The sequence below is a fragment of the Sus scrofa genome, chromosome 9 (assembly GCF_054392235.1).
Source record: "Sus scrofa isolate SSC_HxYL_T2T_F1_AM1 chromosome 9, Sscrofa_HxYL_maternal_Yorkshire_Landrace_v2.0, whole genome shotgun sequence".
NCBI lineage: Eukaryota > Metazoa > Chordata > Mammalia > Artiodactyla > Suidae > Sus > Sus scrofa.
The window spans coordinates 99,747,130-99,765,151 of record NC_139391.1 but is presented as its reverse complement, the minus strand read 5'-3'; the positions used below and the strand labels follow the sequence as shown (position 1 = coordinate 99,765,151).

At 34.1% G+C, this 18,022-nt stretch overlaps 1 protein-coding gene across 4 annotated transcripts in view; it reads left to right on the top strand.

Annotated features, from left to right (window-relative positions):
• Positions 1-18,022, top strand: part of LOC106504979 (uncharacterized) — a 980,193-nt gene that overhangs the window by 419,158 nt on the left and 543,013 nt on the right. Inside the window, exon 2 of one of the 4 annotated variants that reach the window (XR_014816007.1) lies at positions 7,165-7,227. The exons of 1 other annotated variant lie outside the window; for it this stretch is intronic. The gene's annotated coding sequence lies outside the window, so the exon portion shown is untranslated. Of the gene's footprint in view, positions 1-7,164; positions 7,228-10,524; positions 10,964-18,022 lie in introns of those variants that run through there. 2 more of the 4 variants (XR_002335880.2, XR_014816005.1) reach the window with 2 other exon arrangements.

Sequence of the window (18,022 nt, the reverse complement as noted above, 5' to 3'; positions counted from 1 at the left end):
TCTATAAAACTTTAATAGTGTGAGAACATTTTCAGAGTTACAACCATGTTAAGAGTTTTCAACCAAAGAACAGCAAATATCATATGGGAAGAACAGTGGTAAGAATATTTGAAAATTTTAAAATCATATTTCTCTACTATTACTCCTAGTTATGAATTATAATAGAATATTTTAAGCTTCCTACTTTTGAGGTTATTTAATCTGTCAATAAATTCATTTTACATTAAAAAACATTGATATATGAGATTATAATATTTTTATTAGAGCTTTTCTATTATCTTGGACATGTGCTACCTTAGAAAAATAAAAAAAAGTATGGAATTCGGAGTTCAGTTTACAAATATAGTTTAATATATTTTCATGCTAGGTAATTAATAGAGTTTATAAGGTGTAAAATTAGAAGCCATTATTTAATAAAATATATTTCCCCAATACTATATCTTTTGTTTACATTCAATGAATATTTATTGAGCATCTACAGTACATGAGGCACCACACCACCTGTGAGATTTAAAAGACAAAGCACAATATCTGATATCTGTGAATATTAACTATTTTGTTTATAATTCCCATTTGAAAAAAATTAATGACATAATTTATATGCACTAAAGCACATTGATCTTATATGTGCATATTAATGAAATTTACTTGTGCTTACCTCTGTGTAACCATTGCCCAAATCAGGATATAGACTGTTTCTAACATTAAGGGAGTTTCTCAATTAAACTCTGTCAGTACCATTCATATTCAACTAAGATTTTGTCCTCTGTAACCATAGGGTAATTTCCCTTGATTGAAAACTTGCTTCTACTCTTACCAATGCATTTAGTCAAAGTGTAAAGAAGGTATATGAAAGTTGCTTGATTGCCATGGTTAAACAAGTCTCCTCTTGCTAAACCCTTGCCATACCCCAGAATTTGGGGGTACTGTTGTTACCTTGTCTTTTGAGACTTTTGCTGTGCCCCAGGGTGGAAATTTTACAGGTCTCCACCTAAGCTGATCCTTCTCCAGTCCTTCAGCTGCAGAAATTTGTTCTGCTATCATATCCTCTTCCATTTCCTCTTGTTCACATATTAATTTTATTCTCTAAATAGAATATTTGTTTACTGCCATTGTGTTCATGTCTTAGGAAAAAGTTGTGGTAAATATCTTTGATGTCTGCAATGTTTATTGGAAAACTTATACCATGTTCCACTTTAATTAGCCAAGTTTCTTGAGATATAATTCATACAGTAAAAGTCACCCTTTAAGGGCAAAATTGTTTGAGTTTTGACATACATGTACATCAGTGTAACTACTACCACAATTAAGATATAGAAAGTTTCCTTCAAGACAAAATTTTTTATTTTTTTATTTTTTTTTTTTGCTTTTTGAGGCCACACTGGTGGCATTTGGAACTTCGCAAGGTAGGGATCGAATTGGAGCTACAGCCACTGGCCTACACCACAGCCACAACAATGCCAGATCTGAGCTGCATCTGCGACATACACCACAGATCGCGGCAACCCTGGATCCTTAACCCACTGAGCAAGGCCAGGGATCGAACCTGTGTCCTCATGGGTACTAGTCAGATTTGTTTCCCCACGACGGGAACTCCAAGTCGAATTTTTTCTCTGTACTACTTACTTTGTATTTAAAAACACCCTCACCCCTTAATCCTTGGAAACTGTCTTTTATTTCAATTTTGCTTTGTCCAGAATGTCATACAAATAAATGTAATTACACTGTCATTAGTTTGTATAGTCCTTGGTGACAGGTCTTTACTAATTCTTAACTCTAATCTTCTGTGTGTGATGTATCTTTTATTCTCTGACTTCATGATTTTCTCTTTATCTTTGGGTTTTCTCATATCTTTGAGTTTGGAGCACAAAGCATCTAGTTTTTCAAATTTGTTTTTTTATTATTTGTCCTGCTTGGGGTTCTCTGTACATCTTGGGTATATAGTTGATATTGACATCTTTTATTATTTTTGGAAAATTCTTGGGCATTCACTCTTCAAATATTTTCTCATCTCTTTATTTCTCTCCTCCTTCTGGAATTACAATTGCATATTCTTTTTTGAGGGGGATTCCAATTGTACATATGAGACTATTCCTGAGTTTCTTTTTCCTTAGAAGTGAATTCAATTGATGGGTGGCTCCAAATTCATAGTGAAAACTTTATTTTTCATGATATTGTATTACAGGTGGTGGAAACCCAAATACTTTTCCAGCCCCCCATCACAGCTAGTGGTGACTATAGAGTACATTCCAGTCTATTTAAGTGGATGTCTGGTACAAGAACTTCTGGAAATTTTTTATATATATATTTTAGATGAAAATAGGAAAATGCAGCTAGAAAAGCTCTCCTGCCTACTTTATGCCTTGAAGACAAAATTTTTGACACTCTAACAGTCATCTGTAAACGAATATGCTAAGGATTGTAGCGCTGAAATGCAGATGAAACATGGATCTTTGATATTGTCGAGGCACTGAACCAACCCTGAAATTTCTACTCTAAGACTTAATTTTTTTCCTCATAGTGCTGAAGAAAATTTAGTCAAATCTGAATTGTAAATTCAAAAAACTTATGCTTCTAAAAAGAGTATGAAAAAAGACACTTTAAGCTAGATGTGAAAGAGAGATTGTTACTGGCAGACTACAGTGCAAGGAAAGTTTAAGATGTTCCTCAGAATGAAGGGAAATGAAACTGGGTAAAGAGTGAAGGAAAGAAGGAACAGCACTAAAAATGGCAAAAAATTAAATATATATAAAAATTATGTTTAATCCTCAGCAAAATATCTTTAAAAATTACCTTTAAACTGAGAAGAATAACATTTTAAACGAGAATTTATGAATTAGATAAAAAGAAAAGTTAGGACAATAATGAAAAACATAAATGTATGTAAATTGAATTATAAAATTTTATAACACTTAACTGGAAAATGTAGAGTTGGAATTTAGACAATATTTACTTTAAGTAAACTCTGATAATTTATGAATGCAAAATTTTAATCTAAGCAACAAATCAATGTAATTTACTTTCCATAAAATAAATACAGATTTGTAGACTGGAAGTAAACAATTGAAAAAATAAATGATTTTATAATTGTACTAAAGTAAAAGACTGAGGAATAATCTTTTTAAAAAGATTTTAAAAACCTATACTTTGAAGTCACAAAGTATTTCTAAGAGGAATTTCAAAACTCCTAATAAATGGTAGGTTATACATGATTATAATTTGGAAAAAAATAATATTGTTAAGATACCAAATTTTCCTAAGTTGACCTGTAGATTCAATGCACTCCCAAACAAATTTTTTTTGTATACACTGACAAGCTGATCAAAATTTTATTTGTAAAAACAAAGCACCCAGAAAGGCAAAACTATATTGAAAAAGAAAAATAAATTAGATGACTTATACTACTGTCATCATTCAAGACTTACCATAGGGCTACGGTGATAGAGAATGCAGTAGGCCCTAAGGACAGTCGCACAGATAAATGAAACAGAATAGAGAGTCTATAAATAGATTCATACAGATATGGCCAACTGTTTTCCAACAAATGTGCAAAGATAATTCAATATGCTTCTGAAACAATGGGATATCTGTATGTAAAATATGAAAATTGTGCCTTCTATATTATTCCTACTAAACATTCTAAATGAATATCCATAAACATAAAGTTAAGAATAAAAATATAAACTTCCAGAAGAAAATACAGAGAAAAATCTTCACAAACTTGGAGTAGGAAAAGGTTTCTTGGAGCAGACACAAAAAACATTAACCACAAGTGAATTACTTGATAAGATGGACCTCATAACAAATTTAAGTGTTTGCTTTTGAAAAGAGGCTCAGATTGGAGGAAAAGTTTGTTCCAAATGTACATATGGTAAGGGGCTTATATCTAGGACATAAATGGACATTGTGCAAACCAATACTAGCAGAGTAAATAAAATGCTTAAAAATTAATATTTTTAAAGGTTAGTTTTCATTTACAGTTATTATAAAATATTATCTCTATCCCCTGTGTTGAACATTAGATCTTTGCACCTATCTTATACCCAATAGTTTGTAACTCTCACTTCCTGACTCCAGTATACGCTTCTTCCCTCTCCCCACTGGTAACCACTAGTTTGTTCTCTATATCTGTGTTTGCTTCTTTTTTGTTATATTCACTAGTTTGTTGCATATTTTAGATTCCACATATAAATAATATCATACAGTGTTTGTCTTTCTCTTATTTCACTTAGCATAATGGCCTCCAAGTCCATCCAACTTGCTTTAAATGGCATTCTTTTTATGGCTTAGTAGTATTCCACTTGTGTGTGTGTGTCTGCATATGTATGTGTGTCTGCTCATATGTGTGTGTGTGCGTGTGTGCACATCATATCTTCTTTATCCATTCATCTGTTGATGGACACTTAGGTGTCATTTATTTCTTGGCAGTTATAAATGGGTAAAAGCCTCAAACAGATTCTGTACCAAAAAAAAGTATACAAATGAATGACCAAAAACGTCATGATAGATGTTCAACATAAAACAGGACCTTAAAATTAAAATCACAGGAGTTCTAGTCGTTGTGCAGTGGAAACAAATCCAACTAGGAACCATGAGGTTGCAAGTTTGATCCTTGGCCTCAATCAGTGGGTGAAAGATCCAGCCTTGCTGTGAGCTGTGGTATAGGTTGCAGACACGGCTCAGATCTGGAGTTGCTTGTGACTGTGGTGTAGGCCAGCAGCTACATCTCTGATTGGACCCCTAGCCTGGGAACCTCCATATGCCATGGGTGTATCCCTAATAAGACAAAAAAAAGATTAAAAAAATTAAAATCACAGTGAGATACCATTTCACTCTCACCAGAATGGCAAGAATTAAGTGCTTACAATGCTAGATATTGACCAGGATATGAGCTATTTATATTCTCATATATGATATATGATGAGAGAGTAACTCAAAAATATGTCAATGTTTCTTATGAAATTTAACCTATCTTTTTTTTTCTTTTTTTGGCTTTTTTGCATGTTTATGACCTATACCACAGCTCATGGCAGCACCAGATCCCTGACTTACTGAGCAAGGCCAGAGATCGAAATCACATCCTCATGGATACTAGTTGGATTTGTTTGCACTGTGCCACAATGGGAACTCTGAAATTTAATGTATTGTGATATTTTCTCAGGAGAAGTGAAAACCTGTGTCCATTGATTACATAAACAGATGTTCATAGCTGTTTTATTTATGCTAGACACTGACTCAAATAACCCAAATGTACAAAATCATGTGAGTGGAAAACATCCTGGTACATGCATACAATGGAATATTATGTACCAGTTAACAAGAAAAAACTTTAGGTGCAGCCACAGCATACGTAATTCTCAACCATAAATCTGAGCAGAAGAAGCCAGATATGCATACTGTATAGTCCTTTTTATATGAAGTCCTAGGAGAGGTTAAAAAAAAGTTACTGTGATAGAAATCAGCTTAGTCATTGCCTGCGGTCAGGTTTTGGAAAAGAACTGAATGAGTAGGGGCATAAACATTTTATGGAGTGATAGACCTTTTTCATATCTTGCTCGTGGTAATAGTTTTAAACACAGTTGTCACAGCAGCATACCGTGCAATTGAAAGGTAGGCATATTATTATATATAACATAATTCAAAAGAGTTGATTACAAATGTTATAATCAGAGCTATGCTTCAGAAAGATCATTTTTCCATGATGTTTATATGGAGTGAAAGGCAAGAGGTGGAGGTTAGAAAGATAGTGGGGGTGTTAAACCAAGTAAGAGAATGTTGTAATATTCTAGATAAGAGGTAAAGCAGACCTGTGATGGAAAATATGAAATGTAAAGAGAAATATAAAGCAGTATTTGAGGACTTTATGTGTTCTGTGTTTGCCGAACTTCTAAATTGCCGAGCCAAATTCTTAAAATATGTAGCCATTTGATTTTCTTGTTTCAAGCTATTATAATGATGGTATACTTCACAAAAGAGTGATTAATAGACAAATAAGACTACACTGAGGTAAATGTCAAAAGCAAATGACGCACTTACTAGTCTATGCTCCTTGCATAGCCAATCTCTTATTATAAATGGGTAGGAATAGGTTAAAGCCAATGAAAACAACATTTCTGAAGTATTCACTCAAGATACCCAAATATTCAGAAAAATTATCACTCTTTGGTTGAAAGTCCTGTGGATCTTTAGCTCAATTTTTTTTTTTTAAAGTTTTGGGATGCAAATTTGAAAAAAAAAAGAAAAATGTGGTATGATTTTATATAAATTCTTTGTTTGGTATAGTTTTCAACAGCCACCTTTGGAAGAATAATAGAATAGCAAGTTCATGACCTATTGAAGGCATTTAGTCAAATATATTGAACAATGAATTTTAATTATGTTAAGAAAAACTGGACTACTTACCTTTTAAAGACGGAATTAAAATAATATTTTTTCATGGTGCAAAATTTTTATCTATAAGGGAGAATACCTTCTCTTCTTCCTTTGTCTATTTGAATGCTCTTTCAATAAAAACAAAACTCTTACAAAAAGAAACAGCTGGCATTGCTCTAATAGGTGAAGTACAAGTATTTTGACAAGATTACCATGAATTAAGGTTAACTATGCTGGGAAGTCAGAAGTAGCTAACATGGAGAGATTAATATTCTGATAAAAAGAGAAAATGTCTTAGAGAAAGTAAAGGTTAAGGGTTAAATACCCTAGTATTTGACTGTTGGTCAAACAATTCTCTGTGGTTTACATCTTAGTTTAAGATCTGAGATGTAAACCTTCACTTTTGCACAAATACATAATAATAAAATATGTTGTGTTAATATACATTTAAAGTGAGGAATTTGGAAGGAGTGATATTTGAATTTTTTAAAGGCAGAGAAATACTGCAACTTGGAATAGCCTTTACTCTGCTTTTAGCAAAGATGTTATCTTCAGGAAAATGTATATGAATGTGTTTCACATAAAAGTGTTAGAGAGAACCTTAATTTTTTGAGCTTAGAACTTCCCTAGTCATTCACATTTGACTTATTAACGAGTGAATCTTAAGAGACACTTTATTTATAACATACAAGCATGGAAAGAATAAAAAGTCTGTAAGCTAAGTTTTAGGAAAATAAAGCTTGTTATCAGAGAGTTAGATAGAGTTCTAATTTAATTTAATCTTTTTTATAGCTGATATGGAAATGCATACTTGCAAGGCTGCGTCAGTCACAGAATTTTGATTGGAATATATCTGTAAGTATACTCTTGTGATGTGCAATTTTTTTCCAGAAAGTTATGGGTTGTATATAACTCTTGTCTTTGTAGCATACCAACACAGAGGCCCATCTCTGAATTCCCAGACTAGTTTTGTGGTCCTACACTCAGTACATCCTTAGTGCTCTCTGCTTACTCTCTTAGTACACTTGTCACATTACATTATACTTGCTGGTCTGTCTCCTCTGGGAGATTATAGATTCCATGAAAGCAGAGGCCAGTCTGTAAGCACAATATCTCAAACAAATGTGGGTGTTTAGTAAATATTAGTAAAAATCTTTAAATGGAGCAAATTAAGAACCAAAGATCTTAAACTAAAATTATTTTAAATAAACATCTTACCTACTTTTGACTTAATGCCAACAATAATGAAATGATAGAAGTACACAATGATTTTGAATTATGAATTAAATTGTTTTAAATGTGTGGCTCCTCGGTTCCTCTTTGTTTTGCATCTGGTCTGTCATCAATAGTTCTCAGCAAGTCTCTCTAGTAAAAAGAGCACTGTTATACTACCACATCACTGAGGCTTGTATGCTTTCATTCTAAGCCAGAAAATTGTTTTGTGAAGAAGAAAGGGCAAAATAAAACTTTTTCTGATAATATACTATGTATATAAAATTGTACCTTGATCAAATAAGAAGCCAGAAAATAAAAGAGCTGTGATGCATCATATATTTTCATTCACTTGCATTGCTTTAAAAAAATTCATGGACTTCAATTTTCTACAAAAGAGACATTAAAGATATAAAATAATACTCTAGTACTGGGTAGCTTTCTCCTCAATTTCCTCAATGTAAATGAGTGTCTTGAAATTTCCTCCTGTTCTTAAGAGAAATTTAATCTTTGACTAGTTTGGAAATGCATTTTATAAATATGATTTCTTTTCTGACGATGTGAAAAAATTTTATTCCTGAAAAAATCTTCAATGCTGAACTGTTCATTTTCTTCACATCAGACATAGAAAAAGTAAGGTTGTACCAGATCTGGCACAGTGGCTATAAACCTTGCTGTGGAACCTGACTGCGGGGTTGGCATTCTGGGTCTGCACTTAGGAGCTGTGTGGTACAGAGCAACGTAGTATAATTCTAGTTATTGTTGTCCTTCTTTGTAAAACAGGGTTAGTAGGGAAGCTTAACAATAGCATCAGCGTGGGTATTAAAATAAGTGAATGCAGGACACTGAGGGCCATGCCTGATACAAAGTGAGCACTCAGTAAGAACTGACTCTCTACTCTGGAAATTCCAAAGCCTGTTCAAATCTGTATTCAAGTCAATTTTCTTAACCGAGTATAGCCATTGCTTATAATGGTTAATGAAAATATCAATGATATTTTTGAAATAGGCACTTTGTGAGGGGCAGAATTATCTTTTATTACATGTTAATGATAACTATCTTACTGGTAAATGATTAAGTACATAGATGAGGGAAATGGAGCAGATAGTATGGTGAAAATACATAGATTAAACTTAATTCATATGACACATAGTATATTTTAATGTCTCTATTTTTCATCTTAAACTAGCTCATTAATTTGTCATTCATTTGAGAAGGAGACTATAACCAGATACTGGTTTTCTAAGGATTCCAGGAGAAGACATCAGAGGAAGATATGTTGTTCTGCATTTATGTTAACAAGTTTTTATTTTTATTAATTTTTATTTATTTGTTTATTCTTTTCAGGGCCACATCTGCAGCATATGGAAATTCCTGTGCTGCAGCTGCTGGCCTACCCACAGCCATAGCAATGCAAGAGAGCTGCATCTGAGAGCTACACTATAGCTTACAGCAATGACAGATTCTTAAACCGCTGAGCCAGGCTGGAGATCAAACCTGCATACTCATGGACACTGTCAGGTTGTTAAATTTTTTAAGAGAAATGTAATCAGACCAGAGGATTGATTGTGCACATGCTTATTTATATAGCTGAGATGTGTTTGTTGTCATCAACAAAGTATATATCAACAAAATAATATCAAAAACCATTGAAAGAATCATTGGGAACCAATATTCATGGGCAACACTACAGAAAATGCAGAATCATGAGTGGTGATGCAATCAGTGTTAAATAAATGATATTCAGAAACTGGAAAGGCAAGACTTTCTGTATTGTTTCCTGACATTATGAGTACTAGTAGAATTGCCAATGTTTTTCAGGCTTTTTAAAAAGTTAATTTTTAAATAGGGTATAATTGCCATACAACATCATCTTAGTTCCAGGTGTAGAACATAGGATTTGATATTTGTATATATTGCAAAATAATCACCACAATAAGTCATTACCATTCACCACCATACATATTTACAAAATTGTTTTTCTTGTGCTGAGAACTTTTTTAAGATTTAGTAACTTGCAAACACACAATACAGTATTATTAACTACAGTGGCCAGGCTGTACATCACATCCCCATGGTTTTATAATTGGAAGTTTTTACCTTTGGACCCCCTTTACCCATTTTGCCCACTCTCCACCCCTGACCTGGAAACCACCAATCTGTTCTCTGCATCTGTGAGCTTGGTTTGTTTTTTTGTTTTTTAGATTCCGTGTGTACATGAGATCATAGTATATCTTTATCTCTTGGTGGGAGATATGAAATTAGCCAGGATGGTGCCTTTAACAATAACCATAAAGAGATGGTTCCTGGACATTAAGAGGAAGAACTGGTGCCTGGATGCAGAAAAAACAAAAGAACAGGAAACCTTCTTGTGCACTGATTGGTCAATAAACTGAATACAGAAAGTCTCCATATGAAAGTTTTCTCTATCCATTATTCTGAATCTTCATTGATAATCCACTATTCCTCACATGGCATTATTTATTTTGTTATCAAACTCATCTTGTAGACAAAAGCCTTATCAAATATATTCCTCTGGAATCCTGCACAACCAATAATATTAAGTTAATATTATTATTATTATTATTATTATTACTCTATGGAGTTCTCGTCATGGCTCAGTGATTAACGAATCTGACTGGGAACCATGAAGTTGCAGGTTCAATCCCTGGCCTTGCTCAGTGGGTTAAGGATCCGGTGTTGCCATGAGCTGTGGTGTAGGTCACAGACACGGCTCAGATCCCACATTGCTGTGGCTCTGGTGTAGGCTGGCAGCTACAGCTCCAATTAGACCCCTAGCCTGGGAACCTCCATATGCTGTGGGAGCGGCCCTAGAAAAGACAAAAAGACAAAAAAAAAAAAAAAAAAAAAAAAAAAAAAAAAAAAGGAAAAAAAAGAGTAGAACTCTAGTAAAGTGTTCCTGGAAAGACAAGCTTCATTGCTCCGTAGGCCTTCACGTCTCCGTCCAATAAAGGGCAATTGGAACCAGCTGTTGCTGTTCCTAATCTTTTTCTCTCACCCAGAGTTCTCTGCCTACAGCAGGAGGAAGGAAGGCTGGTTCCCTGAAACTATTATGAATTTAGTAGTGAAACAACAGCTTTAAAAACCTAGTGCTAATTGCAACATATCTCTATGTCAGAGAGAGGAACAGACTACAGCCACACCACTCAACCTATGCACCAAGGTATGCTCTCAAGAGCTGCAGCCAAATCATGGAGGAGCTGCGTATTTAAAATTTTCAAGAAAAACACAGCAATACTCCGCATCTCTCAGTCATGGAATGAAAAACATTAACAACTTCAGCGTAACATGGGGCTCTGTTCCTTTTGATGATATCATAACTAGCTGAGCTGTGTTTCCTGCAGTTTCAGGAAAAAAAGTAAGTAATATACAAAAATCAGTGTGAAACAGGAAATGAGTGTGAGTGCTTGCTGACTTACAGGCTTGCAGAGGCAAACAGGTGCACACATCCAGTTTGTAACTGTGGTTATTTAAGAATGAACTAAAAATATTATTTTGTTCTTTCAATTTATGTGTATTTTTTCCAAAATCCTACTAAGTTGTTAGGACATAAATACTTATTAAGCTCTTTGGAACTAGCTACTAAATAAATGGAACTGCTAGGTATTTCTTTTGGCCTAGAACATGCAAAGAAAAAATTACCAAGATACTGAGAGTATTATGAATCCAAGTGTTTGTGAAACTCCGAAGCTTTGGTAGAAAAGGAACTCTTTTGGATATATATATATATATATATATATATATATATTTATGCGATGACTTATATACTCTTGAGCCATTGCTTCTTGGAAATTCTGAATGTACAGGTCAATATTTTAATGTTAGCCTGTTCCATCTGAGTGATATTGATATTTAAAAATGTCACTGTCTATATAGTAATTACTTTATGGATAAGCATTTATTTAATAAAAATATGAATGTAAGGAATCTGAAATAAATTGATATGTAAATCATTTTGGTTCATTTGACATTGATATGCGCCCCAAATTTGACATTGATTATGTGCAATGTTTGTAGTCCCTAAGAACTAAATGACAATATGAAAAAAAAATGATGAAATGTTGTGGAATTGAACTGCCTTCTTAGGAAGGACAGGTCTTAACCAAGTCTGTGACAACCCTTAAAGCAGTGCAACCTCTTTCTGCCAAATTCCCCACTCCCAAGTGGACCATCCGACCTTGACAAAGTAGACTCTAGTGCTTTAAGTTTTAGCACCTTGGAGATTTTGTTTTCATGTGCAGTATGTCACTCTGCTTATTGCCAGGGGTGGAATAAATCACTGTTTCAAGGAGACATACTAATAGTGCAACCAAAATGAACAAATATCAATGGATAAAAATAGTAAAATATAGTAAGAAAGAGTCTCTCTTGGTTCCATTTTATCCCCTCAAAGATTTTAGCACATTTTAATGTGAGATAAAATAAAGCAGGCTTTCATTTTTCTATATATGTTGAAGGCCAGTTTTGTTAATTAAAACGTCTTTATGACTCTGATCGCAAAATAACATCTCGAATATTTGTAATTACATTTCACATCTTTACACTATGAAGTTTTTAATAACCATAAAAGTGACATAAAATGAATAAAAAACAATGTACATGTCAATTGAGAGTTTTCAGTTAAGGTTTGGCTAGAAATGGAGACAAGTAGAAGTGTAATCTATTCTTACCTACTATATCATCTGACTCAACAATTTTCTTTTGTTTTGACTTGCTGGTGAATGAGAATGGTTCTCATTTTTTTGGCAAAATGAGCTTTAATGAGAAAATCAGGGGCTATATGTCTAAAAGTGTTATGTTTCTGTAGGGAATTAATCCTAAAGATTTTTTCTAAGAGTTGAAATGAGTGTCAGACTTGTGATAGAATGTTCTATCATTACTGTTTGTATTAATGAGAGATTAGAGAGCTGGATTAGATAGAAACATGACAAATAGTCATCAAGTTTCAGTGATGTCATAACTAGGGTGTTGTCAAAACATTGTTAATGTACATGATAGATGGTGTAAACTACATCTGAAAATGTTTTAGTCCTTCCTGAAAAGTACAGTAGGCTCTCTGTAGCCATGGTTCCAAAACCAGATCAAAAATATCAAAAAAAGAAAATAAACTCCAGAAAGTTCCAAAAGGCAAAGTGTGAATTTGCCAACTCCACCAACTATTTACATTGTATTTACAACTATTTACATAAGTATTTACATTGATTTGGCTGCTATAAGTAACACAGAGAGATGAATTCAAATACAACGGAGAATGTACATTATGTACAAATACTACATCAGCTTATTTATGAGACTTGATCATGCCCAGGTTTTAGTATCCTTGGAGGTCCTGGTTCCAATCTTCTATGGATACTAAGAGACAACTGTAGCTTCCTTTTCTCCTCCTTTTCCTTCTAGTCCTCCTACTCCCCCTTCTGATAAATGTATCTAATTAAATATAAGGTTAAAGGAGAGATCACAGTTTTTAGAGCCAGACCTCAGTGTAAATCAGAATCTCCTGGTGTGAGTCTTAGTGAAAATTATTTTACCTGATGATGATTTGAACATAAAAAATATGGGTGCATTCTGTGAGAGTTTGTAGATTAATTCAGTTAGTGTACATCTATGTGTAATATGATGTGTTTCTTTTACCTCCCATGCATTTAATTCCTAGCTCTATAAGCTTGTCTAGAGTCTCTAACCTGTCCAAGCCTCAATGTATTCTGACACTAACAATAATTTTTACTTTTAAGGTTGACTTAACAGTTGGATAATATAGTCCAGGTAAAAATACAAAGTACAGTACCTCTTCAGGGAAAGTAACATATATTAGCTATCATTATTGTTATTATATTACTGCTCCTTTTATTACTAATAGTAGTAGAATTCCCTTCTCCTTCATGCCTCATCCACAATGTGTAGTATACAGTATCCTTTTTTTTTTTCATGCTTAGCAAAATGGATTCATTATAAAATTAACTGCTGAGTGAACAGAAGTAAGGATTGCACTTGGCACCATTTAAGTGTCTAAAAATTCAAAAGAACATTTATGAGGTAAATTGCACTTTAATTAAAAGTCTGTGGTTGGAATGCGTTTTCTCCAGTGAGCTGACTATGTGTCACTGCAGCTGGTCTCCTACGTGAGAGGGGAATATCCCCATGAGAACAATGTAAGGGCAGGGCTTTCTCTGTGTCTGCAAAGGCAGCCAGAGTAATTTAGGAACAGTTCTCTACCCACAGGGAGATTTTATACACTCATCACTTTCTTTTAGTCTGATATACAGGCAGTTCCTTCTAACACTCTTATTCTTGGCTCCCTTGAATGATTGCTTTGCCAGATATAAGGCTATGACTCCAGCTTGCCAGATGGGCCAAAAAGGCCTGAAGCGTGTTTATGATACACGTCATGTCTGAGGTGAGTTAGAGATTTCCCTGGAATTTCACAAAAGAGGCAAAGTCTGTAGTGGTGTTCGGCAATTGTTTGAAGTGGGGGAAAAAAGTACAGCTTGCTTTTCATAATGTCGGATGACAGAACACAATGCAATGCCTGAAAATCTAGTACATGGAATGAAAGAGATGAAAATGAAGAATTGAGTATGAAAACCACTTTCTAATTCCAGAAGAATATATTCAAAACCCTGAGGTTTCACACTGGAAAATGAACCAGCCCTAAATATCGGGCCCTTCTATTTTATTTCTTTCTTTTGTAATTCAAATCTTGTTAACATGATGAATTTCACATTGATTAATGAATCCCACCAGATGCCCTGCTTGGATTTTGTCCAGCTTCTCAGGAACAGTAAGATTGGGAAATGCAGTATAAACCTTGTGATGGTATTTTGACAGTACTGTGTCAGATGTATCACTGAAATAACCATAGTCTTACATTTCAAAATCAATTTCATTCAATAGAAATTATGAGGTTTTCTATTAACGTTTTCCCTGAAATCTTAAGACTGAAGAGCCATATCTGCTCCCCTGTTCTCTGAACTAGGATTTGAAATAAAGCAATTGTGATACCTCTGGGGCACTGGGAAGGCATTCCTGATCTCAGCCTCTCAAACTTCATCAGCTAAAGAGATAAGATGCACAGTTAGGAGACTCATGCATAAAATGAAATTTTATATCTGAAATACAAAAAAGCATGTCAAAGTATATGTTGACACACTTGCTTTAAAATTGTGAAATGTAACTGGGTCACAAAAGATTTGTTTTGAAATTATTTCTCAGTGATGAATTTTATGTGGCTGGAAAGCATGCAGATGTATTTGAAGGGTCTAGAGGTTTCAACATGATAATATGTAACGGTTTAACATAGAATATTAAATGTGAGTTTCTTGATGATAGAGATTATCTCTTACATATACATGTACACACAGCACACACAAAATCCCTGATCAAAAACATACACAAGGCAAATTTATTGAATTTAACTAAATTGAACCACACCACTTCCCCACAAGGTAAAAAGAATACTCAATAGGAAGTGTAGGCCAGTGACTCAAACTAGCATGTAAGGAAATCAGAACTTATAACAATACAGTTCCCTTGCCCAATCTCTCTCTCTCCAGACATACTCTCTCTTTCTCTCTCACACACATACTTTCATTAGAACTACAGTAATAATGCAAAAGAAAAATTCACAGACATTTTCAGTAATAAAGAGAAAAGAAGGGAAAATGGTAAAGAAAATTGTAGGCATTGAGAAGAAAAGTACGTCATGTCTCAGGCAAAGGAAATATTTTCATATCCATTTTATTTAGACTTGAATGTAAGAAGTTGGTAAAGATAAAGAAGAGGGAACTGCTAGTAAGCTCCCTTGTAACTAGTCATGCTACTTCTTTTTTTCTGAACATTTTACCCACATTCAAAATATTATTATAAAATAATTCCATTTTCCTGTTGCTGGAGAAGTAATTCCATTTCATTTCTTTCTTAAAAGTCTTCCCTCTCAATCATTAGGCAGAGCAACCTAGTGGATACTTTGAGCATGGAAAAGGGATGGCGGAGGGTTAATAGAGAAAGATATTAGAGGCTCTCAACACAACACCCACTTTCTTAGTCTCCTCCAGGACCCACACATGGCATGCCTTTTTATACCTAGACTACAGCTTGATCATGGGCTAAAATTATTTTGCAAAAAGTAAACTTGTTACACTTTGTTTGGTTTGCCAGTTATGGGAATTGGCTACTTAGAACACACCATGTTTATTTTTCAGATTTTGTAATACAATGTACCCTGTAGGGATCTACGCTTTATCCTGAGGATTGTGGTTTTAGAAATCCCTGTAAATCCTGTGCTTACTAAGTATGACATAGCAGACAATCTCTTGTCAGCTGCTCCAAACTAATCCTGAGATGTAGTTACTAGTTAAAGTAACTGCTAATAGAACATGAGTAAGAGTTTACTTTTGGTTACATGTTTTATGTTATTTAAGTAATTATTAGTTCCAAACTCATGAAATGAATAGCTCATTCATAGATGTGCATTTGTTTATATTTGGCTGCATTATTTTAATTAGTTAAAATAATGACACATTTGATCATTAGTAATTTCATTTTTTATTAAAAATCCTTGGTTATTAAAAAATTAGCATTCTGTAAAAACTGGATAAATCTATATATTCCAGTTAACGTTACCACAGAAGTTCATTTCAGCTGCCTGCCTTTCTCTCAGAGCTGATGCCACTTTAGTATCAATCTCTCCTGATAAAACCAGTACAATTGCACTGGGGACAGACAGATCTAGGACTGAACAGGGAAATAAAACTAATGGAAAACCATGCCATTGCCCAGAGAGGCATTTATGAGTGAAGTTCTTACTGAATCCAGTAAAGGAAAATAATGTCTTTTCAATTAAGTTGATATGTAATTAACCACTGAATGAAAGAAGCTATATTTAAGGTTTAAACATTGAGCAATTGCAAATTGCACCACCTAATTATATCCAGTTAGTAATAAAAGAACTAGCGTGCAGAAATGATCATTCCAAGGTAGTTCAGAGAGAGTGTGTGCCATCTAGAACATGGAAGAAGAATGGGCAGAGAAGATACGGCAGATTATGTCAGTTTATTGGGGTATAAAGATTTCCCCAGTTCTCAATGAGGAAAAGTTGAGTGAAACTTAATAGCAGAAACACAGCATACAACCTTTACTATGGAATACGTCACTACTTTAACTACCTTAACTATATAATATCTATACACTTTTTTTTAGACTTTATTTTTTCTTTACTAAGTCCTGGTAACAATGTAAAACAATTCAAATATTTTTGCAGCTAGATGGCTGGACTGGTTAGAACATAACTCAGTAATGAAATTCAAGATTTAACTGTGCCAATTAGGAAGATGAGGCAAGCAGAGTTTGTTGTGGTGGACCCAGCCTAATTGATTCCTGCTCTGTATTGAATAAGAGCTAAGTGCTAGACTGGGAATTAGGTAAGCTGTCTTCACCCTTTTGTGCTGGATTCCCCAGGTTAGGATCATCTAGACTCGGGTAGAGGAGCTAAGTGGCTAAGTTTTTTTCCATTTATGGAAGTTAGTGATATTTCTCCCCTTTTAAGAAGTAGACTTAGGAAAATTATGCAATTCTCAGGCCATCAGTTTTTTCATAAATAAAATGAATATAATTATGGTACCTAACTAACAGGGTTGAGGAAGAGTAATGAATTAGTACATGTAAAGCACTGTGAGTAGTTCTTGGCACATAATATACAAACACAGGAACTATAGCAGGGCAGAATAAGAGGGTCATCAACAGCACAACTCCACTGGAACTTGACTGTGTGGATTCAAGTTCAAGATCCTCCTGGAATTCCTGCTGTGGCACAGCAAGTTAAGAACCCAGTGTTGTCTCTGAGGCAGCACAGGACTACATTGTGGCATAGTTCATGGCTCAGATTTGATCCCTGGCTGGGGAAATTTGATATGCTGTCAGTGTGGCTCAAAAAGGAGAAGAACAAGGTTTTCCCCATGCTAGTGGTATGATCTGGCTTCTCTGAGACTCAGGTTTCTTATGTGAAAAAGGAGATAGAAGTAAAATCTCCCTCATCAAGACATTTTGGGGGATAGATTGAGAATGTATGTGTGAATAGTTAGGAGAGCTTTAAAAATGTAGCTACTTTATTTACTCATTATAAAATAATTACTGTTATACATCTTTATTACCTATGCAAAATAGTTTTGGTTGGATTAAAGTACTGCAATTTTAAAAGTTTGATTATCATTTTTATTTATGAGGAAAATTGTTAAAAAGAAGAATTTGGGTTCTTGAGTAAATATTCAAAAGAGAGAAACAATACTTCAGAAAGTTTAAAGTATAAACAAAAGCATCTAAAAGGCATATTATTATTACTGTGTCATGATTTATAATGCTACACATTGCCTAAAAATAAAACCTCCTACTAGGAAGAATATACAGTGATATGATGTAGGAAGCA